The 23,880-nt window shown below is 49.3% G+C and overlaps 6 non-coding genes across 6 annotated transcripts; 4 read left to right on the top strand and 2 right to left on the bottom strand.

Moving 5' to 3' along the window:
* Nucleotides 1–5,561: 5,561 nt before the first annotated feature.
* TRNAS-GCU lies at nucleotides 5,562–5,643 on the top strand. Its single transcript has one exon. It is a non-coding gene; the product is annotated as a tRNA-Ser (tRNA).
* Nucleotides 5,644–7,539: 1,896 nt separating this feature from the next.
* TRNAT-AGU lies at nucleotides 7,540–7,613 on the bottom strand. Its single transcript has one exon. It is a non-coding gene; the product is annotated as a tRNA-Thr (tRNA).
* A 4,807-nt stretch (nucleotides 7,614–12,420) lies between these two features.
* TRNAT-UGU lies at nucleotides 12,421–12,495 on the top strand. The gene has a single exon. It is a non-coding gene; the product is annotated as a tRNA-Thr (tRNA).
* Nucleotides 12,496–13,925: 1,430 nt separating this feature from the next.
* On the top strand, nucleotides 13,926–13,997 carry TRNAE-UUC. The gene has a single exon. It is a non-coding gene; the product is annotated as a tRNA-Glu (tRNA).
* A 3,456-nt stretch (nucleotides 13,998–17,453) lies between these two features.
* On the top strand, nucleotides 17,454–17,526 carry TRNAK-UUU. The gene has a single exon. It is a non-coding gene; the product is annotated as a tRNA-Lys (tRNA).
* A 2,795-nt stretch (nucleotides 17,527–20,321) lies between these two features.
* TRNAG-UCC lies at nucleotides 20,322–20,393 on the bottom strand. The gene has a single exon. It is a non-coding gene; the product is annotated as a tRNA-Gly (tRNA).
* Between the last annotated feature and the right edge of the window lie 3,487 nt (nucleotides 20,394–23,880).

The raw sequence follows: 23,880 nt of genomic DNA, 5'->3' as shown, positions 1-23,880 counted from the left end.
AAAAACTACTTTCTTCCTGTGTATTGCAAGGAAACCTTGCTCTTTCTTTCACTAAAAAAGCTGGGAGATGTTTGAACACAAAAGTCCTGGATCTTGGGAACAATCACCAAGGATATTATAAGGCTCAGTCTGGTGACCTAATGGATGCAACCACATCCCCCTATCCCAGGACAGTCCCATCTGAGAAGCAGAATCCATAGAGGGACATTCCCCTCCTGCCCTGACAGGCGGGCTGTGCAGATGATGGTGGAGGGCAGCAGGAGAGGAGGTTGCATTAGCACTGCCTGGGCTGTATCTGCCCAAGGATAAATGGAGGGGGTCATGCAGCCTGTGCCTGACACTCCACAGTGCTACATTCACTCCAGGAACAAGTCAAATCCTGCACCAAGGGTGGTGAATTCCCATGTGAGCACACAGTGCCCCTGCACACACATCAACTGCAGCAAAAAAGACACAAACTGGTTTGGTTCCAGGTTGCCTTTATTTCCAAAGGTACTGACGTGTGATCTTGCTTACTTTTTCCATGGGCAGAAACACAATGGAGGAGAATCTCACATCCCTGAGCTGCCAGGTGACAGTGGCAGGAAGAAAACGCACTGCAATGAAATTTAAAAAACACTCATAAATAATTTAACAATGAGAAGTAATTAAATACAAAAAATCCAATCGACACACATTCCAGTGGCTTATTCCCACCCCAGAGAGTGAGGAGCAGGGAGTGTGTGAAAGGCGGGTGGTTAAGTCTGAGGGAGCATATTCATATTTTAGCAGCTCATCACTGGGTCACACCGAGGGTCAGAAGGATGGATGGGACCCAGCAGTCCTTCTTTCCAGGCCCCTTCGCTAACCACTGCTGCACACTCCCTCCCACAGCTGGCAATTACAAGCAGCCCTCATGGCCGCTCCCCCTGCCTTTGAGAGGGAGTGTGCTCCGCTGGAGTGACTGGGCCAGGGGATTGGGAGTCAGGACTCCTGAGTTCCATTGCTGGGATTTAATACTTTCCCACTAGTGGAAAGTGCTGGGAGAATCCCCCAGCCAAAGCTGCTCTGACAGTGCTAAGCAGCATCTGACCATTCCAGGGCGGAGCGCACTGCCCAGGAGGAGGAGGGTTTGGCTCTGGGGTTTCACTTCAGCCCAGTCTAGAGAGAGGAGCCCAGCCATGGAGTTTGGCTCAAAAAGACCAATTCTCCAATTTGTTAAGGGTGTTTTGAATTCCAATCCTGTGCTCCAAAGTGCTTGGTGTCAGCTGCAAATTTTAGAAGCCTGCTCTCCACTCCATTTTCCAAATCAGTCATGAAACTACTGACTAGTACCGGCCCCCGGACTGATCCCTGCCGGACCCACTAGGTGCACCCTCTCCGTTGGACAGCCAGACATGGAGAAGGGCTCTTGGAGTCTGGGCTTTCAACCAGCTCTGCACCCACATGACACTGATTGCAGCTAGACCGCATTTCCCTCGTTTGCTTGTGAGAATGTCCTAGATCCCATCTACTGTTTACCCACCTCCACTAGGCCCGGAACCCTGCCGAAGAAGGAAAGAGGATTAGTTTGGAATCATTTGTTCTTGACAAATCCATGCTCACTAGTCCTAAGAACCAAAGTGTCCTGTAGGTGCTGCTGACACACTGATTATTTATAATGTATTCCAGTATCTCTCCAGCTATGGAAGTGAGGCTAGCTAGTCTGTAAGTCCCAGGGGTCTCTTTGTTCCCCTTTTAAAGATAGGTCCTGTCTTGTTCATGGATGGGAAGATGTTCTTTTTCAGGGATCTCAGACGAGAACTGGGGCACAACACCTGGTTTGTTAAGGCAACAAAAACAGAGGCAGGAACCTCTTCTCTCCTGCTGGCAAAGGACCCCAGGTACCTAAGAGACAGGGACTCACATCCCTGAATGGGCTTTAAAAACAGGCAGTGGTTAAAAAGTTTGGCCCCAACCATTTCTTGTTTCCGCAGACTAGACATTTTAGCAAACTTTAGAATTCCTTGGTGCTAAACACCGTGAAACTCCCCTTTCTCCTTCACAGAGGGTTTTAACGCCCCTTATCTCACTCAGGCTCACGACTGCCCAGAGTTCAAGAATTGTCCCTGTTCCCATTGGACAGATGGGGAGGAACCTGAGGTACAGAGAAGAGAAGTGACCTACCCAAGGGCCTACACAGCAAGGCGGTGGCAGAGCCAGAAAGAGAAGCCACCGGTCCTAACTCCTCTTCTAACAAACAGCAAAACCCTCCAGAGTCAGGGATAGCGCCCAGGAATCAAGGTGGTGGGGAAATTTCATTTAAACCGTTTCTGTCAGAAAATCCCCTTCAGACTAAACCAGTTTGTTTCTCGAAGTCAAAACAAGTGGGATGAAAGTTCTTTGCAAAAATATTTTGTTGCAAAACAAAAGCATCTCCTGTTTGTCAGTGTGTTAAATTGTCTCATCACACACAAAGAGGAGACACTTAGATCACAAACATGAGATAAGATGCTTCAGTCTGAGCTAAGTAACTGCTGCTCTTAACAATTTCAAAATAAAAAAACAACAACAGACTATTTCAGCTATTCTATTATTTCATAATCTGCTCTGAGTAAACATGAAAGGACACCTCATATTATGCACTAATCCTACTGACACTCTTGAATGGATCCCCATCCTCCACCCACCATGAGGTAGGTAGGAACGGATCACTATTATCCCTACTGGAAAGAGGGAGAAGCTAAGGCTGAGAAAGGAGAATTCACTTGTCTTAGGTCACACAGCCAGCACAGTGGCAGAGTTGGGAATAGGACCCAAGAGCCCTGATTTTCAAACTAACCATCAGATCTTGAATTTCAGACATTGAATGATCTGAATAAAGTGCTCTCAGATGAGCTCCAGACCAACAACAGTGCACAGTAATTATTCAGCAAGTATTTGAGGAGAACTGCAATGTTAGAGAGAATCATGAACTCCTCAGAGACAAATAATGCAGCGAAGCAGCAAAATTCATCAAACATATAAGTGGTTATGACTTATTTCCTTGGTCTTAAAAGAGAACAACAAGGACCTGAGTCTCCTCCCTGTCAATAACCCCCTGCTCAGCCAATCAGGGTAGAGACTGAGGACGGGAGGCTGAGGGTTCTTACCAGAGAGCCCAAAGGATGGCCAAGGTCACCGGTGGGGATCACTGCCCGAGCACTATTTCAGCCCCACATTTTTGGGTGGACCTCCCACAGTGGGAGCTGCAGAGCACTCCTCCACAACACACACACACACAGAGACACACACACCTTGCTCCTGATGTTGGGAGGGGAACAGGAGAAAGGACAAAAGAAACAAGAGAGGAAGAGAAAGGAGGGAGGGATGGATGGAGGAAAAGGTGAAACAAAAAGGACAAACCCTAATGTCCCCAGTGATTCTATGGGACAAAATCCCAGGTGCAGAATATAATTCTGCCTCCTTAAGCTCGTGGTTTCCATGCCTAGAATTCAACTGTCACCAGATGGATCAGACTGAACAGGTTTCAAACCTCGAGGAGGCTCTTACCTTCTAAACAGGGATGGCTGTTTTCTAGTAAATTCAGGAAAAGGGAAGGAGAAAACGAAAAAGAGGTTCCTCCTGGCGCTCACTTCTGTGAACCCGAATACTCTCTCAGTCCTCAAAGAGAGACCTGGAGAAGGAGACTTGCTGAAGCAAAGCCACAGGGGTCTCTGAGGTTTCCCTGGCCCCTCGTCCCTGTCCTGCCTGCCTGATGTCAGCATCTCTCTGTGAAGTCACCACCTCCCCACCACCTTTGACCAATAGTCTGAGGTTCTGCAAAAGGCCTTTGTGATGTCACTGCCACACCCCTCCCTTGCTGTGCTAATGTCCTGCCCCTGGCCAGGCACTTTGGAGGTTTGAGCTACTCCCTGTGGATCACCCCACTCAAGGAGCGTTCGTTCTAGGAAGCAAGCTGGCTAGACAGGAAAACATCAGATGCTGCTCTCAATGTTACACTCGGTTTTTCAGAAATGAGTCGACTTTATGGCCAGGAGAGACCATTAGAGCATCTAATCTGACCCCCTGCATATCACAGGCCTCCTGTATGACACAAGAGCTACTTTTGGGGCAAACACATTCCAGAAAGGCATCTAGTCTTCATTAAATGACATCAGGAGATGGAGAATCCACTACTTTTCTTGGTAGCTTGTTCCTGTGGTGAATCATCCTCGCTGTTGAATATTTGTGCCTTAGTTGTAATATGAATTTGTCTCTTTTCACCTTCCAGCCATTGGATCTTGTTATGCCTTTCTCTGCTAGATTAAAGAGTCCTCTAATATCCAATATTCTCTCTCCATTAAGGCCCTTCAACATTTCAGTGAGGTCAACTTTCAATCTTCTTTTGATAAGTTAAACAGGTTGAGCTCTTCCAATAGCTCACTGGAAGGCATTTTTCTCCAGCCCTCAGAACATTTGCCCCCCACCTCCCTGGTGGCCCTGCCACTGGGCACGGGGCTTTCTTAGGCGTGGGGCCCAATTCGGGGGAATTGGTGGAATTGGCCTAAAGCTGGCCCTGTTTGGGGCAGGGGGCGGTGTAAGGCTTTCCCAGGTGTCCTGCTAAGGTGACTCACTACAGGAAGCTCCTGGCATGGAACAGGGGGGCTGAAGGGTCCAAGGTCAGTCCCAGGACGTGCTGAAGGCAAGGAGGTTTCCCCCAGTGAGAGCGTCCCCTGGGCGGTGTCACACTGATGAGGACTCTGCCTGGGTTTGGTTCAGAGCTGTTCCAGAGCACTGAGCCTGTGTCAGGCCCCAGCATGTGACCTGCAAGCTCCACTCTGGCAAAGCTCCCTGTCCCTGGGCTTTGGCATCACTAGCCCCTGCTTAGTGACTAGGGGTCAGTTTAGGGGAGTGATTCCCAAAATGTGGGACATGGCTCCTAGGGGGGCACAGAGGAATGGTCATGGGGGCACCTCAGGGTTGAGCCAGCCCCCATGGAGGGCAAGGAGGGAGCAGCACTCAGCCCCACTCTGTCCCAGCTCTTCGCCCACCCCACCCTCAGCCTGAGCCTGAGCCCCCGGCCCAGCCGCGACCCCCTTACCTGTGTCTGCACCCCTCTCCCCAGCAAGCCACAGCCCCACTCCCAGCCCTGGTTCTCGACCACGGCTTCCGGGGGGCTTTAGCCATTGCTAAGAGGGCACAGTGTGAAAAGTTTGGGGACCACTGGTTTAGGGTGACGTCCTCAATTGCTTCTATGCAGTCCAATAAAAGCTATTCCTCACCCACCTACCCCCGCATCAGGACCGACTAGGTATGTTCTGCTGCCCTTCACTCATGCAGGAAGGATAATAACATTTCATTCCACTCAATCCTAAAGTGATTTGTAACCCGCCATCAGCCAAAACTGGTCATTCTGGGAAAGTGGTTCCATCATGCTGCATAGCTAGGCAGAGTAGGTGTGTCTGTGCAAACACGGTCTGTTCCTGAAGTCTTTCCCCCAGCTCCCGATGTGATGGGGGAGCTCATTCAGCCCCTGCGTCCACTTAGTGTTTCAAAATTCCTTATTGTCCCTAGCTCTGCTGGCCTTAGATTTCTCCTCCTGTCTATCCTTTAGCAGTTTTGATGAGGTGGCTGAGTGGTTAAGGTGATGGACTGCTAATCCATTGTGCTCTGCACGCATAGGTTTGAATCCCATCCTCATCAAATGCTTTTAGTCTTCACCCCTCCTTTATAGACAACCATCTCCCCCATTGGTACAATAACAGACCCAACAATGTTGCTTCTTCCAAACAAAAACCTTCTCAGGAACTCAGAACTCCCTTGCTTTAAATTAAATGTCTAAATCCCAGATTTCTTAAAAAAAAAAAGAAATTCTCTAGTGCTGTATTTCTTAGTTTTTATCTCAAAAGGTAACATCCTCATCATCTCCCCCAAACACCCTGGGACCTGCCGAAATAATTAAAATACCCGCGTCCTGAGCAAGGCCAGAACAGTGAACCAGAGCTAGTGTCTAGGCCAAGCTGTTCTGAAGGAGGCAACTCAAACATTTTCTCCCTGCTTCCCTTGGCAAGGTCTGACTGAGAAAACAAAATCCCCCAGACTGAAAATTTTCTGCTGAAACACCCATACTAGTCTGTTTGGGGACTTTGATATGAATGTATTATTATTATTCTCTTCTGATTTATCTCAGTTTAGTGTTTGTCCTCCAGGTGTGTTTACAGATATTGAGTCGTGGGGGAGAGAGGCCAATTCATAATGTCTCTACCCCCCTTTCATAGTTTCTTCCAACTTGCTAGGAAGCTCCTTTGCTACCATGTGAGTCAAGCAGTGTCCATTGTCGCTGTGCTATCTCGGAGAAGCCTGCATTGTACATGGTTCCTGGGATAGTCCTTGGGAGTGTGGATCCCTTCAATGGGCCAGCAGCAAGTCCGGCTCCTCCCTTGTCGCACCTGAAAGTCTGGTGGGGGGCATTTCCCCACCTTATAACATATCTCAGTAACACACACAGAGCAAAACTTCATAACTTCCCAACCAATGCGAGCACACACAATCCAACAAGATATTAATGTACAACAGATCAAGATTTTTGAAATGATACCTCACAAGGCAGACTTTGTACAAACCGTGTCATCATTATATGAGAGTGGTGAATATGGGGCTTCCAAGGCGCTGCTTTGAGTAGAGCGTGCCACACCTGAGCTTACATTGCAATGGAGACGTACCCTTAGAGTCCATCTCTCCTGGGATAAATACGGCAGCAAGGCTGGCCTGGGTCATCTGACTTGGGTTCATGGAGCTAAAGCTGAGGGGCTAAAAACTGTGGTGCAGATATTTGTGTTCACATTGAAGCCTGGGTGATCTCCAGGGCCTGCAGACATCAAATGATGAAGAATTCTGCACACAGAGAGGACCCTGCTAGTGGAAAATGCCTTTGGAAAAGCCCCTTCTGTCACCAGCTGTGGTCGTACAGTGCTCAGTGCTCTGCGTTGTGGCCTCAAGAGCCATGGATGCAAGTTGAGTTACGATGACCTTTTCCTTGTCCACGTTTCTTAGGTGCCTCCTTCCGACACTTGTCAGAAAAAAACGACCGGTTTCTTTTGGAAGCATCTGCACTGCAAGGCAAAGGCAGTCTTCTCTGTTTCCTCAAAAGATTGACCAAAAGGTGGGAAGAGCAAACACATTTGTTAAGGCACCACTGGGTGCTGCATCCCTAACCTCCACTTTACCTGGCAGGTGCCTGGCCCAGCTTAGCCACAGTGCTGCTCTCTGGGACTTTTCTCCCAGCTGCTCCATTTTTCATCACTGACAATCAAAAGGAAGGTGACATGACCTCTGTGTGTGGACATCCCCAGTGAATCACAAGGACGTGTGGCACAGGCTCTCGTGTTGCAGCAATTGCAGTCGAAGCAACCGCCATGCCAATGCCAGTCACAGCAGCCTTTTCATCAGCTCCAGGCTTGTGATTTGATTCTTTCCAATGCTTCTCTCCAAAGAAGCCTTTTCCTTAGCAAGCAATTACTTGGATATCAAGGGAGGTCTCTTCTGTTTCCTAGAAAGACACAGGAAAATGTGAGCAGAGGAGACGAAAGCCATGCAACAAGGCACCACTGGGAGTTGAACCCAGGATCTCCTGTTTACTAGACAGGTGCTTTAGCCAGCTAAGCCATGGTGCCTGCCTCACAAAAAGGTTTACAACTGTTCCATTTGATGGTCCAGGACAACACCTGCAAATTCCAAATTACAGACGTTCCCCATTTCCCTCAAGACTTGCAGACCTTGAGGTGTCTGGCTCTCCGTGCACAGAAAGCCACAGCTGAGTTGACAGAGGGCTTCTAACATGTGCTTCTCCCACCAGCCACTGTGATCATATAGTGGTTAGTGATCTGTGTTTCAGTCGCAGCAACCTCGGCTCAGTTCTGAGTCATGGTAACCTTTCCTTCAGCTCTAGATTTCTCATTTGCCGCTTTCCAAGTGTGGTAGGGTGGCTGCCCCAAACAAGCAGGAGAAAAATTAAGGCAGCCTTGCAGAGGCTGCGCAGAACCCAGCCTATCAGGAAAGGGCTTATTGGGAGAGCCAATCAGGAGAAGGCTTGCTGGAGCAGCCCATATATAAAGGGCTGCTCAGCACAGCAAGAGTCAGTCACTCCTTGGAGTTTGAGGAGGGAGGATTGGCTGCCCTGAAGGAAGGAGAAGGGAGGGCACCATGATCAGAGTAGAGCTGGGTGGGTAAGGGGAGCATGAGTGACCTCCTGGCTGACTACTGCCAGACTGAGGCCCTGATACAAAGGCGGAGGAAGGTGCTAGGTCTGTGGGGAAGTGGTCCAGGGAAACAGATGGCGGGGGTTGGAGGTGCACCCCTTTTGCCTCAATTGCCACTGACACAGGTGGATACACCCTGGACTGCAGCTGGCCACTGAGGCAAGTGTCTGGCTAGAGGACAGCTGCCCCCTGGAAGGGGGGAGAGACCTGAGTGGGGCACAGCCAGAGGGCTGTGTCCATAAGAGGACACTGAAGTCCTGAGAGCGACATGGGTCCTAATGATAGAACAGATGGCAGCCAGACGCCACTAGATGAAGGCGCACCGGGGGACCAGAGCTAATTGCCAGGACGGCCAACAGGAGGCACTGCAGTGGTGAGACATGCCCCATGGCACCAAGACTCAGCCGCAAGGAAGACTCTCTCTGTTTTGAACCACCACTTAGAAGGATTCTGCTGACAAGTCTTTTCTTTTTAAGAGAAGAGACACAAAAAAGGAGCCAACAGAGACATTAGGTTCAGCAAGGAAGAACTGTCAGGCCAAGCCAGGATTTCCTGGTTACTAGGAAGGCTCTTCAGCCAGCTCTTCCCAAAGATCACTATCTAGAGGCCTTTTAACAGTCACTGCAGATGTTCACCACAAAAGAGACAAAGAGATGCCGAAATAGAGCTCTCCACTGCCTGCTGCCATCACGCTACCAGGAGTTCTGTGCACAGAGAGGCCCCTGCTGGTGGAAAAAAGCTTTGGTAGAGACTCTTCTGACAACAGCTGCAGTCATATAGCATTTAGCGCTCTGTGTTGTGGCTTCAGCATCCACAGATGCAAGTTCAGTTGGGGGATGTTTTTCTTGTCTCCACATTTGTCTAGTGGCTCCTTTCAACACTTGTCACCAAAAAGACCTGTTTCTTTTGCAAGCAATGTACAGCTAGGCAAAGGCAGTCTTCTCCATTTCCTCAAAAGATCACCAAGCTGTGGGGAGAAGAGACACATTCAGCCAGGCACCACTGGGTGCTGGATGCTGAATCTCCTCTTTATTCAGCAGGTGTCTGTGAAGGACATAAATCTACACCGTGTAGAGGTCAAGAATAGGAGTTTATTACACACAGCGCTGGCGGAGTCTCACCTTGCTTATTAGGCTCAGAGACACTGCCAGTCAATTGATTACGATAGAATATATAGGTTTTCCATGGGTTGGAGAAAGTGACGGGCTAGGCACTTCCACACCCCGGGATAGGTTTTGCAGCAAGACAAGATAGCACAGTATCCACTGGTTAACAGGTTACATAATGTCTCCGCACATGGTCTCAAGTTAGCAAGTGAACATTTAATTAATACTTTGATAAAATGTTATTAGTATAAAATATGTTGAATTCTGATTTGAGGTCCACAGCAATGGAGCAACTCTTTTGATTGTCCAACAGGTACATTCCTAGAGATTAAAGCAAAGAAACAGTGAAAGTATATGGCAATAAAGATTGTTTTCTGTGTGTCTAAAGGCAAGGCATTGGTCCCTGGGAAGGGAGGTGGAAGGATGCCATATCTTATACTGAAATGTGCCTACTTCTCATAAACTCAAGGTTGCATCTGTGGGAAGAACATCTCCCTACAGAAGAGACTAACACAATAGGAAAAGGGATTCTTTGTTCAATCTGCAACTCTGAATAAGACACAATTATTTAGTTCTTCGCTCCAACACCTGGCAATTTGCTGACCAGGCCTATCTTAGCAAGCAAGGCTTTCTGTTTACCCAGCTTTCTCTTAGCTGGTCACTATTTGCTAGGCCTCTGGTCCCTTGATCATGCTCTGGACTTTGGGTCTGGAAAAGAGCTGGCACAATCTATAGACCAGGTTGTTATATAAAATGCACATGGATTTGAACCCTTCACATACAGTAATAGCAAAGTTCTTGGTTCTGGCTTGTAGCAGTGAGAGGATAAACTGCAGGTTCAAATCAAGTCTCTGGAGTCCATCCACAGCTGGGCTGGGTCATTCAGTCCTTTGTAGAGAGCTTCAGTTTGTAGCAAAGTCCCTCCAGAGGTACGAAGCAGGACTGAAGACAAGATAAAGACGAGGCATCAGCGTTTTATAATCTCTTGCCATGTGGTCTTTGCTTTCTTTGTCCCAAGGACACTCTATCCAGCACGTGGCATAGAAAAACCTTAGAGTTCTGTCCATAGGTAGGTCCCTGCATACCTTGCTGAGTCACAAGGCGAATCTGCCTTCTCTCAATGGGTCAGTTGTACAGCTCATGGTCCTTAATGAGCCATCAAGCAGGCTAGGCAGAACTGACACCAACTTGTCTGGCTGGGGTGTTCCCCGGAAGCATAGCACAAGTTTGAAATACGGGCAGCATAGAGCCAATATTCACAACGTCAACTACAAAAAAGATATACATCTAGAGATAGCATCATTATAATCAGCCAATCAGAACCTCTCCATACACTCCTTAGACAACAACCTTTCTACCATATTGGCTGCAAATATAGAACAGCGGTCGCAACGGTGATCTATAGAGTTACAGATTATGTTAATAACATCACAGGAGGTGACACAGCATCAGTGAGACTGATACTGGAATAGTGCCTCCAGTTTTGGTGTCCTCATTTGAAAAAGATGTTGTGAAATTGGAGCTGGGGCAGCAAAGAGCCACCAAATGTTCTGAGGGCTGGAGAAAAATCCCTTCTAGTGAGCTACTGAAACAGCTCAACCTGTTCAGCTTATCAAAAGAAGATTGAAAGGTGACTTCATTGAAGTGTTGAAGGGCCTTAATGGAGAGAAAAGATTGGGTATTAAAGGGCTCTTTAATCTAGCAGAGAAAAGCATAACAAGACCCAATGGCTGGAAGGTGAAAAAAGACAAATTCAAATTACAAAAAGGCACAAAAACTCAACAGTGAGGATGAGTCACCTCAGGAACAAGCTACCAAGGAAAGTGGTGGATTCTCCATCTCCTGATGTCATTCAATGAAGACTAGATGCCTCTCTGGAATGTGTTTGCCCCAAAAGTAGCTCTTGTGTCATACAGGAGGCCTGTGATATGCAGGGGGTCAGATTAGATGCTCTAATGGTCTCTTCTGGCCATAAAGTCGACTAATTTCTGAAAAACTGAGTGTAGCATTGGGAGCAGCATCTGATGTTTTACTGTCTAACCGGCTTGCTTCCTAGAACGAACGCTCCTTGAGTGGGGTGATCCACAGGGAGTAGCTCAAACCTCCAAAGTGCTGGCCAGGGGCAGGACATTAGCACAGCAAGGGAGGGGTGTGGCAGTGACATCACAAAGCCTTTTGCAGGACCTCAGACTATTGGTCAAAGGTGGTGGGGAGATGGTGACCTCACAGAGAGATGCTGACATCAGCCAGGCAGGACAGGGGCGAGGGGCCAGGGAAACCTCAGAGACCCCTGTGGCTTTGCTCCAGCCAGTCTCCTTCTCCAGGTCTCTCTTTGAGGACTGAGAGAGTATTTGGGTTCAGGTACGTGAGCGCCAGGGGGAACCTCTTTCGAGTTTTCTCCTTCCCTTTTAGTGATTTTACTAGAAAACAGCCGTCCCTGTTTAGAAGGTAAGAGCCTCCTCGAGGGAAGGGGTGTCATGGGCGTGTCACAGTTCCGATGCCAGTGGCCCCCCTACACTGTAAGGAAGCTCCTGCCGCCCTGCTCTGTGTTTGAAGTGCGGGAGAGAGCAGCATCCATGGCAGTGATTTGCTCCTGGCTGCCAGAGCAGAGCAGCAGGCTCATCTGTCAGAACTTCCCAGAGCGATGAAAGGGGTGGGGGCCCATGGCTCTGTAGCAGGAATGCAGGGCAGGCGAGTTCACGGCGGGCATTGTGGGATACTGGAGGAGGCCAGTTATGGTGCTATAATGAACAGCAGCGTCTACTCTGTCATTTAAGTTTGCTGCAAAAAGCTCTAGCCCTCTCATTGAAGTCGTTTTATTTTGTTAGCAAAACAGGGCAGTTTTGTCGCAAGACATGGCATTGCAGTGTGTGCACCAGCCACAAGCTGCTGATCAAGGTAGCGTTGTGTGTTTTTCACACACCTGAGCAATATAATTCTGCTGAAACAACTTTGTAGTGCAGACCTGGCCAAAGATTTACTCACACACAACTTGTAAGGAAAACGTCACCTGCTCCTCTGCTTTGCAGAATCCAAACACAAGCAAAGCTTGTCAGGCCCCAGTGGTGATGGCAGGGAGTCAGGTGTGGGCAGACACAGTGTTACAGTTACCCACAGGCACCATGGCTTAGCTGGCTAAAGCATCTGTTTTTGTAAACAGGAGATCCTGGGTTCAACTCCCAGTGGTGCCATGTTGACTGGTTGTTGGGGCACCTGCTATTAGCTACTGTCAGAAGACAAGATTCAGAGCTAGATGGACCTTTGGTCTAGACCAGTGTGGTTTTTCTTATGGTTTAAATAACACTCACAGGCACTGATAATAGAGTTACTGAAAGTTTTGGAATTAGGAGCAGGTAGGTCAGTGGTCCAGTCCCCACACAGATGTCCCCCTCCCTATGGGACAGGGGCAGGTCTGAGCTCTCACCCAAATGCTCATTGTGGCTGCCAGAATCTGTGAGCAGCTTGTTTAGTTTACGCCAAAGGTTGAGTCCTGCATTGTGCACCGTGTGTGAGAATGAAAATCCTGAACCGCCCTTTGAAATAACGAAAGCAGCAGGACGTGTTATTGTCCCTGCCCCAAAGCAGACAGACCAATGGAGAAATGCCGTCGAGTCCAAGGTAATACTCCCCTGCCATTTTACCTTTTTTGCTGGCTAAACTCCTTCTTATCTGCCCGGCCCAGGCTGTCCTCTGCCTCAGCTGCTGCTCCCGGCCTGCTCTAGAGTCAAACACGCAGGGCCCCCAGGGGAACAGAGGCTGGGACAGGGCAGCAGCCTGGGCTGGGCTGGGAAGATGCTGGGAGTTCTCGTTCCCTGAGAACTGGCCTGGCTCCCTTCTCAACAGCGAACAAATCAATTCCACGTCCCCTCCCCAGAAAAACCAGCCTGGAGCCAAGGGCAGCAGGGGCCGATTCCCTCCAGTTCCCACCGAGGCAGGAGAGAAGCCAGGGTGTTTCTAGCAGAGCTTATGGAACTGACGTGGGGAAACCAGCCTTTAATAACAGGCAGTTCCAGTTTAAGCTCAGTGTTTTTAACAATTTCTACAACATGAAATAACCCTTCAATCGTAGTGTCACCATCCATAACATTGCTTCAGCCTCCTAAGTGCCCAACTAAACATCTCTTCAAATCCAAGGGAGTGGAGATCAGTCAATGTTCAGAGTCATCCCCCATAAAAGAACCATGTTGTGGTACATAGTGGCCCTACCATGTGGCCATGGCCTTTCCCTCCTCTTCCAGAGTCAGAACGTGATCAGCTCACACTGAGGGGGAGCAACACCCCTCCCTTGGTCTCTGTGCCAGAGCTCCTATCAGCTCAGTGTCCTTCCCACAAGAGTGGGCCGCTGAGAGGGTTGCGATGGGGTAAATGAAGGCAGAGGAGGATTGTTCCTCATGGGTTTTCTTTGTGTGGCTCTGTGATCCTGCTGGAGGAAGCTGAAGCATGATTTGAGTTTGTTTCAGTGGCTTGGGTTGGGCTGAGGTTGTGACCCTGAGCACAGGGATTCCTTCACTTCCTGCTCTTAGCCCCTCAGGGAATGGACAATGGAGCAGCTTCAGAAATTGGACGGAAAGTAGCCTAAGAAAGTGTAACATAAGTGAGAAAAAAAAGCAGTTTCATCACCTCTTTGGTGGTCCAGTGGTTAGGATTTGGCACCTTCACTGCCAAGGTCTGGGTTCAATTCCCAGTCAGGGAAAAGTGACTTTAAACCAAAACTGCTTGTGTTATTCTTCACTTACAACATAAACAAATCCATTGTATTTTCCTGATTCCTCCATCTTCCCAGTGTCTCCATGGCAGGGCTGGCTCCAGGCACCAGCACAGCAAGCAGGTCCCTGGGGCAGTCAATGGAAAGGGGAGGCTTCAGCAGCAATTCGTCCCTCTCAGAGGGAAGGACTTGAGGCCAAAAGTGGCAGAGGTAGAGCTGCAGTTGATTGCAGCTTTTTTATTTTTTTTTCCACTTGGGGCGGCAAAAACGCTGGAACTGGCCCTGCTCCATGGAAGACAATTTGTTAAATCCCAGATGAGTGGAGTTATATCAGTTCTCAGCCTGAGTCCTTAGGTCTTAATCCTGAGGATATTGTCTCATCATGGGGCCATTTCCTGCCTCTCTTTCATACAGAAGCACAATTTTCCTTGCACAGACACAGGAACAGCAAGATCTTTCTCTGTTCCTTGTGTAAAGCAAGGGGCCAAATTCCATGGAAACAATGGACAAGCAGGGGGCCCTGGGCACATCCAGCCCTGGCCGTGAGATGTTCCCTCCCCTCTTTCTTTATGCCCCTGTTGTTATTTCATGGATTGTCTGGGATGGGGGAAAAGCTGAGTTCACTCCAGGTGGAGGGGAAAAAGGACCCTGAAAATCTCAGGCCCCAACCCCTGCTACCAGGATCACCGAGGTGCTGGGAATCTGCATGGGAAAGGGACTGTGTGAATTGTCAAGGTGGGGAATGAATAACAATCTACAACTAGATCCACCTCATTAACCACCGACACAGGCTAATCCTGCTGCCGATAGAAGGGAAACTGGGAGTGATTCTTTGCTGTTCAGCCATGGAAACAGTGACCCAATTGCACCGCAGTGAATGTGCTGGGGAAAGCTGGACTTCACAGGCAGGTGGCAATAGCAGATCCTAGAAACACCTGGAGCTTCCCACAGCACTTCTGCCACCAGGGTCAGGTGTTGAGCGACTCACAGCGCCCCTCCCCTCCCATTACCTTCCAGCAGGAGGTAGCAGCACCCCTCACCCAATGCTGTGGAAAGGCCTGAGTGTATCTCTGCACCCTGAGCCCAGGGCACCCACTCTCTCTGCCCCACACATCGAATCTGGCCCTACTGCAAAGTGACCCCTAAGAACCAGCAGCCTCCAGAACCACAGGATTGGCCTCAGAGCAGGGAATGTGTCCCCCATGCTGCTGTTAGGCCACTGGATGCTCTGGAAACAGGAGGGCTCTGAGTGTAACCTATATAGGACAGCTCTGAGTGTAAGCTGCAGCCCCTCTGGGAATGTAGCTTAGTGCTAGAGCACATGCTTTGCATGTATGAGGCCCTGGGTTCAATCTGCAGCATTTCTAAGTTTTTTTTCACCCTGCTGCTTTGCTCATGCCCAGAGGGGATGTGGCCCAGCAATCTCCCTGCAGGAGTTTTAATCCTGCTCAGTGAGGGGCAAGTGCCAATTGCATGGAAGGTCGGGGGGCGGTTTCTGTTCCTAAGTCACCTTGGTACATGTAAGATTCCCACCCGCTGTGCTGCTTGGGACAAGGGTAGATGAGAAGGGCGAATCCTCCAGCGCTGGAGGGAAAGGTCTCATCTGCTCAGACTGAGAAGCAAGGAAACAGAGGGGCAGTCAGTGCTCAGAGAGGAGAGAGGTCAGTGATTTACACCCACCAGGGGACACTGTCTTTTTGAGTATCACAGGGGCAGCTGTGTTAGTCTGGATCTGTAAAAAGCGACAGAGTCCTGTGGCACCTTACAGACTAACAGACGTATTGGAGCATGAGTTTTCGTGGGTGAATCCCCACTTCGTCAGATGAATGGAGTGGGAATTCTGTGCCTGGCTAGACAACTACAAAAGCAGTTTCTCCTCCCTTGATGCTCACACCTCAGCTGCTAGAAGAGGCCTCATCCTCCCTGATTGAACTAACCTCCTTATCTCTAGACTGATTCTTGCCTGAATATTTATACCTGCCTCTGGAAATTTCCACGACATTCATCTGATGAAGTGGGGATTCACCCACGAAAACTCATGCTCCAATACGTCTGTTAGTCTGTAAGGTGCCACAGGACTCTTTGTCTTTTTGAGGCGAGTGCAGCTGGCTTGGGATGGTGCTGACGATGGGTAGAAAAAAGGCTGGAGTCAATGACAGACGAGACCACAGAAGGGGAAGGGGAATGGCAGCCCCACAGAAGGTCCTGGGTGCACAGATGCCCCAGTTATTGCACCCTGGCCTGTCACAGAGAGAGAAAAGACACAGAGGGACCCAGCCCCCTACAGTGATCCCATGGACAAGAACCTGGTTGGGAGTGGGGTGGAGGTTCCCGCTGGGCAAAGGGGAGCTGAAATCCCCCAGTGTCCTGGAATTTAAGCAATGGAAGCTTCAAACCCTGCACGGGTGTGGGCTGAGGTGCATCAGCAGAAGGTTGGGCTGGACAGGGGCGGCAGGTTTGTATAATTTTTGGTGGTGCCCAGAATGGGACTAAGTCCTGCCCCACACCCCACACACACCTGCCTACGGCTCTGGGGGAGAGTTTGGGTGTGGGAGGGAGAGGGGCTGGGCTCTGGGAGAGAGTTTGGGTGCAGGGTCTGGGCTCAGTCAGGGGGTTGGGGTGCAGGAGTGTGTGCAGCTGTGGGAAGAACAACTTGGGATTGCTTGGGGAAGCCACCTTTAAAAACACAAGTGTAACATGCTAGTTACATTTTAATAAGACCAAATTAAATGGTGCAGGACAGAGCCATCTCCAGTCTATTGTCCTGGTCAATGGGAGCCATCAAGAGGCCAAACCACTGTTAATGGCCCACACTTTGCATCATTACAACAGGACCTCAGAGTTATAGTTCATATTTCTAGTTTCAGATACAGGAATGATCGGTTCATACAAATAGGATGAACACACACAGTAGATTATAAGCTTTGTAATGATACCTTACAAGAGACCTTTTGCATGAAGCATAGTCCAGTCACTTTATATTCACACTCATTAGCATATTTTCATAAAATCAGATGGAGTGCAATGGCACAGCAGGGACAGGGTTTTACTGCGGCACCTGGGAGCAGTTGAGTTGCATGTTCAGGCTGTGGTATGAGTTCCTCCAGGTTTCTCGTAAGCACACAGGGACCTTAGCAGGTGCTCTCGATACAGGAATGGCCCCGACACGATAAAGTGATGGGAATTGAATTTTCCTTTTTTATTTCTGTATTTCCAATGACATTTCTGTTTGTGATTTCGTTTTGTTTTGTATAACTGTGTTTTCTCCTGGATTTGATATTTAACAAAAAAAAGAATACGGCCTCAAGGCACCAGATGGAGGAGCAGGCTGGGGCTAGGACTGCTAAGAGAGCGAGAGTAGCAGGTTTTCTGTATTGTTTCCTGCCCTAATTTTTCTTGACTAGTTTCTGTTCTGTACAAAATTTGCCAATCTTTTACATGTGAGGCTGGCTAGCTCAGTTGGTAGAGCTTCAGACTTTTAATCTGAAGGTCCAGGGTTCAAGTCCCTGATTAGACAAAGAAACACTTTCCCTTTGCAACACCCCTAAAGAGTTTCAGAAGGACTTTCCTTGACTTTAGTCTTTCCTTTTCAGGACATGGCCTTTCCTAGGAAGGGCCCTTTACTGCCTCGGACTGAAGGTGCTACTGCCTCACCTGTCCACTGGCCTCTCAGTCTGGAGGAAGAAAGGCCTCTGGGCCTGCACCAAAGTGCTGGGTGCTGACTTTTTGAGCAAATGCAGGGCTGGCCAGAGAGGCATGTTCCCACTGAGTCCTCCCTGCCAGAAAAAATTGTCCCGACAAACAAGGGCGGCTCCAGGCCCCAGCACGCGAAGCGCTTGCTTGGGACAGCAAGCCGCGGGGGGTGCTCTGCCGGTCACTGCGAGGGTGGCAGGCAGGCTGCCTTCGGCAGCATGCCTGCGAAGGGTCCGCTGGTCCTGCGACTTCGGCGGACCTCCCGCAGGCAAGCCGCCGAAGGCAACCTGCCTGCCGTGCTTGGGGCGGCAAAATGCCTAGAGCTGCCCATGCCCACAGAGTTCTCCCTGCTGGAAGTCTACAGTAATCACCAGGTGCTCTGCTGGTCCCATGGTGTAAGGGCAGCGCTCAGGACTTTGAATCCTGCAATCTGAGGTGAAGTCTCAGTGGGATCTGAGAACAATTCCTGTGCCACAAACCCTGCTGGGTCTTCCAAGGCTTTGTCTTGCTTTCTCAAAGGCCATGAAAGCCACTACAAAAGGGTTTTTTCTCCTGCTGCTAATAGCTCACCTTAACTGATCACTCTCGTTATAGTGTGTATGGCAACACCCAATTTTTCATGTTGTGTGTGTAATATATCTATATCTATATCTATCTTTCTGCTGTATTTTCCACTGCATGCATCCAGTGAAGTTGGTTTTAGCCCAGGAAAGCTTATGCTCAAATAAATTTGTTAGTTTCTAAGCTGCCACAAGTACTCCTTGTTCTTTTTGCAGATAAATGAATGGAGGTTAAGTCCATGAATGGCTATTAGCCAGGATGGGTAAGGAATGGTGTCCCTAGCCTCTGTTTGTCAGAGGGTGGAGATGGATGGCAGGAGAGAGATGACTTGATCATTAACTGTTAGGTTCACTCCGTATGGGGTACCTGGCATTGGCGGCTGTTAGCAGATAGGATGTGGGGTTGGATGGACCTTTGGTCTGACCCAGTATGGCCATTCTTATGTCCTTATGAAGGAAGGGGCAGAGCATTGCAACAATGTTTCCGTAGTGTAGTGGTTATCATGTTTGCCTAATGCACAAAAGGTCCTTGGTTTAAAACCAGGCAGAAATATGCTGGCTTACTTTTCCCAGCTCCTCCTGGCCTGTCCCTGCTGTTATAGGAGCAGCAGTGATTTCTATGCTCAGAAGGTCTGTTATACTTCCCCTGCTCCCACTTTTGTCTCCTCTCCCTCTCTGAATGCCTGTGAAGTGGCTTTTCCCCTCCCGCTCGCTCGTGGGATGAATGGGCTGGTTGAAGAGCAGAAGAGCTTCCAGGTAGACAAGGTGTCTCGGACGCTAATTAGGCAGCGATCACACACCCAGAGCATGGACACTGACCAAGGTGGAGTGTGACCAGCCACATGCAGCCAAGTCATCTCTAGTCACAGGCCATGAGGTGCAGGCCCTTAAAAGGGGAAGGGGCCCTGTGCTCAGGAGAGCACTCACAAGCTTGTACGTCCAGTGAATGCCCTTTGCCCGGACCGCCTGGCCAGTGGTTCTCTGCGTTGTATTTCATTGTGCCTCAGGAAGACTTACCTTCATTGCACCGTCCATAGCTGCCCTGTGGGACACTTACCTTGCAGAATCCTGACATCTCCAGTGCCGTGCCTGTCCTGGGAGTGTGAGTATGCGAGTGTGACACCCCCCCCCGTCCCCCGTTTCTTCTTTTGAGCTTAGCTGTCATTATAACAAATGTGCTGCTTTCTGCCAAACTCTGGTGGGTCATTAGTCCTCCCTACACTTACTGACCCAATTTTGAAGAAGGATGGTTCTGGGTGAAAGGAAGACAAGCAAAGCTCTGGGAGGAAATTTGGGAGCAGGGTGCTGGCTCTGTGCTGGGGGCGGGGTTTGGGGTGCAGGAGGGGTGGCTCTTACCCCGGGCACTGCAGCTCCCAAAGTGCCTGGTACACACAACCCTGCGGCAGCAGCTCCTAGGTGGGCGGGGCCAAGGGGTCTCTGTGCGCTGCTGCCTGCAGGCGCCGCCCCCAGAGCTCCCATTGGCTGCAGTTCCTGGCCAATAGGAGCTGCAGAGTTGGTACTTGGGGCAGGGGCAGCGCATGGAGACACTCCCCCCGCCCCAGGGGATGCTGGGACATGCCGGCCATTTCTGGGAGTGGCACGGAGGGACGGAGGCAGAGTGGGCAGGGAGCCACCTCAGTGCTGCTGGCACATCTCTGCACACCCATGGGGGGAGGGGAGCAGAGGGCTTCCATGCACTGCCTGGGGTAGGGGGAGTGCACAGAGCTGCCTCCCCTCCCGCGTCTATTACAGGAGTGGGTGGGTGGGGTCTTTTGGCCTGCAAGGTGCAGCAGGTCAGACTAGATGATCACACTGGTCCTGTCTGACCATAAAGGCTCTGAGTCTAAAAGGGAGAGGGAAGTAAAGGGAAAAAAATAAAAAATAAACCAAATATTGTAATACCAGGATGACTCCACCTGCTCATTGTATAGTCCTGCCCCTTTCTTCCTCCACTGGGTGTTTAATGACCTGCAGCACATTGATTCTCTCCTTCCATTGATAAACTGATACAATGTGACTGAAATTAAATCAATTCCCAGCAGCAAAAACATCATATCTCTGCATTGGCTGGGAATTGAACCCAGGTTAATTACTTGGAAGGCAGCTATGCTCACCACTATACCACCAATGCATCTGGCAAAAGGGCTGCTTATGCTTGCCCAATGAGGCTAGACCAGAATTGAGGCGTTTTACTACCTGTTAAAATGTACTGGAGTCTCATCACTAAAAAAAAAACCTACTTCTGTCTTCACCTGGGTTTGAACCATCAGCCTCTCAATTAGGTCACCAAAGTGGTTAATCACAGACACAGGTAACTACCCTACTTCCCAAGTTTGTCTATGAAGCATCTACAGGGGTACACCTGGCTAGTGAGGGAGGTGCACTGCTGGGGTTATGAGCTCAGGCCTCACCCAAAGCATCGGTTTTCATTAGCCATGGAGCTTCCCCCACTCACTTTGTCTAATTCACATGGAAAGTGCCATACGAGGGTGATGAGAGTAAATTCTAAACTCTGAAATGTGGAGGTGGCCCAGAGATTGGGATAAGGGATTTGAAGAGAAAAAACTCTAAGGATATAAAACCAGACAGTCTCCAGGGGCAGGTACAGTACAACGCCTCAACAGGGAGCCATTTGGGGGAGGGGGTTTCACTTCCTCTGTTCAATGTCCTGAGAGGTATTTTAAGATGAAGATAACACCATGGCTAACAGCTGACTGGCACGTCCTGGGTTAAAGAAAGGAAGGGACTTGGGATAATAGTCGGAAGATTTGTGTTACCGTCACTGTCTGACCCCCCTTCAGTGCAGAGGTTTGTACTTTGTTGGGTGGAACACACAGACTCCTGGAGAGCAGCGGCAGCTGTTTCCATGGCAGAGAGCCTGGCACTTAGGAGACTTTCTTGACTTGCTGTTTTGAAGCAATTCAATAAAATAACAGTGGAGCTACAATGTCCAGTCCAAAAGTTCAGCCCCCCCCCCGGTGCAAAAATGCTATTTGAGGATCTAAACAGGAGGCTTCCGGCGCTAGGACACCTGACCAGAGAGCTCAATGAGGGGCGTAAGAGCTGCTGACTCTCAGGGTCCTGGATTAAATCCACTTGCAGGGGGAAGTGTTTTGATTTACTTGATGGATAATGAGCACCAGCTACCAGGGGAGAAGCCCTAACAACCTGCTGCCACTCCAGCTGCTGCCCCGGCGGGGGGGGGGGGGAGCCCCATGGGGCCTGCTGCTGCTCCAGCCACCCCAGGAGTGCTGCCAGGGGCCACCGAGCTGCGGCTGCTCCTGCTGCCCGCGGAACCACAGGAGGGAGATGATTTTTTGACAGTGACGGACGCCTCATCCTAAAGGCCTTTGTCTGCCCCCTTCTAGTGACTGTTTGGTACAGGAATGCAGCCCTCACTCCTGAGTCCCTCCTGGGGAAAAATGTTTCTGTGCAAAACACCAACGCTTTTAACAGAAAGGAAGAAAAGGAAATGGCCACACGATGGGACTAGGACATAAGGAATGAAACACAAGATGCTTCTCCCATGTGCATTGACTTTGAACCTTGTTGTTTGCGGTGTTGTCTCTCATGTCCTGGGACCAACATGGATACAACAAGGGGGAGGAGGTCACATAATATCTTTTAAAGGACCAAGGAAGGAAGTATTATTTACTCCTTCTCATAACACAAGAACTAGGAGGGGTCACCAAATGAAATGAATAAGCTGCAGGTTTGAAATGAACACACTTCCCTCAATCTGCTGGCAATGCTTCTACTAACGCAGCCCAATCTGCTGTTAGCCTTCTTGGCAACAAGGGGACTGTTGACTCATATCCAGCTTCTCATCCACTGTAATCCCCAGCTCCTTTTCTGAAGAACTGCTGCTTAGCCAGTCGGTCCCCAGGCTGTAACAGTGCAGGGGATTCTTCCTTCCTAAGTGCAGGACTCTGCACTTCTCCTTGTTGAACCTCCTCAGATTTCTTTTGGCCCAATCCTCCAATTTGTCTAGGTCACTCTGGACCAAACCCTGTCCTCCAGCGCTTGGATTCTTTACATGCTTTCACAGAGTGAAGAGCACATGTTCCATGATTTCATATGGCAGAGTGTTATGCTATAGGGAGCTTTCCCTGTGTGAATTTGACAGGTGAATCAACATAGAGACATATTGTGACCCTTCTCAGGGAGCTGAGGGCTGCGAGTTTCCTTGTTGCCACCTTCCACTAGGAAGAGGGAGTTTTGCATTTGGCAGCTGGATGTTAGTGACCAAACTCACCCAACCCGTCAGGCACTCAAGGACCCTCCTCTGAACTACAGCAGCCACCCTGAGTTCCTTCAATGTGTCCCCCTCTGGGGTACAGCCCGGGTCACCAGATACTCAGAGAAATCCCAGATTCTCTCTGCCCAAAGCAATGGTATATCCCAGGTTACTAGTTTTACTGTGGACCACGGCTACTGTATCTCACACAGCACTTGAGTATAGTTATCAAACAAGCAGAAATTTATTTAACAACCGATAGAGATTTAAACCAACAAATGTGAGTGATGGAAACCAACTGTTACCAACTAAACAAAATCAGAAAATGCAACCTACACTTTTTAATAGTTACCTTTCCTATGTAAGTAGAGTCTCACCTCCCACTTCAGTCAATTTCACTGATTGCTAGTCCCTAGGCGCCACGGCCCTGCCTTTCATGAAGCGCCACTGGTCATTAGGAATCTCCTTGGTGAATGGACACAGAGTGTTTTTCTCCACCCTGCTATGAACTGAATCAGTCTTTTGTCTTTATTCACAGAAAGGATGATCTCCTCATTCTCATATTGTCCTTGTCACTTCCACAGGGTTTCGATGTCTATAATTTGTCTTTGATGGTTTTCCATTGGCTTTTCTGGGTTGTTGCAGAGGCTGACAATGGAGCAATACATCACATAACTGGCTAGCAAGGGACAGGTGCCAATTCCCTCCCACTGGAATGGGCCGTCCCCACCAAGACCTATGATTGGGGTGACTCACTTTCACAACAATACCATATGGGTATAATTTTCCATGTACTTACATTACTCCTTAACCATGCCTCGGACACACCTCTCGCAGTGATTCGGAGTATCAATAATTTACAAGCTCTCAGTAGAGATCTCACTGCTATGCTTCCTGGATAAATATCATAAAAGCAGTGTATTAGCTGTGGGGAGTTTGTCAGGTCTGACACAGGAGCTGCTTGTGAAGAATAGTGACCCCTTTGCCAATTGGCACCAATGAGCTTTTGTCACAGATGCACTGAGCTATACAGTCACCCCCTGATAGAACAGAAAGGCCAGCACAAAAACAGAGAGAGGAACAATAAGATACTAAAATGACAATGGCTGGAACTCTCCATTTCTCTCAGTCTTTGCATTCATGGGCACTAAGAGCTGTAGCTACAGTTGAGGAACCAGGTGAGCGGACAGCTGGCTCAGCCCTCCATACCAGTAACTTTCTCACATATAGGGAGGTGGGTCAAAATTGGAATTGATGTTAAGGCTGTGTCTACACTTCGAACACCGGAAATATTCTTCTGACAACCCAACACTGCCTACACTGGGGCTCAGGTCACTAACTACTTATCTCAGTGGAGAGGACTTTTCACACCCCTGAGAGA

This window comes from Mauremys mutica, unplaced genomic scaffold, assembly GCF_020497125.1.
Source record: "Mauremys mutica isolate MM-2020 ecotype Southern unplaced genomic scaffold, ASM2049712v1 Super-Scaffold_100365, whole genome shotgun sequence".
Lineage (NCBI taxonomy): Eukaryota > Metazoa > Chordata > Testudines > Geoemydidae > Mauremys > Mauremys mutica.
The sequence above is the reverse complement of the archived record's forward strand: the minus strand, read 5'-3'. Positions and strand labels throughout refer to the sequence as shown.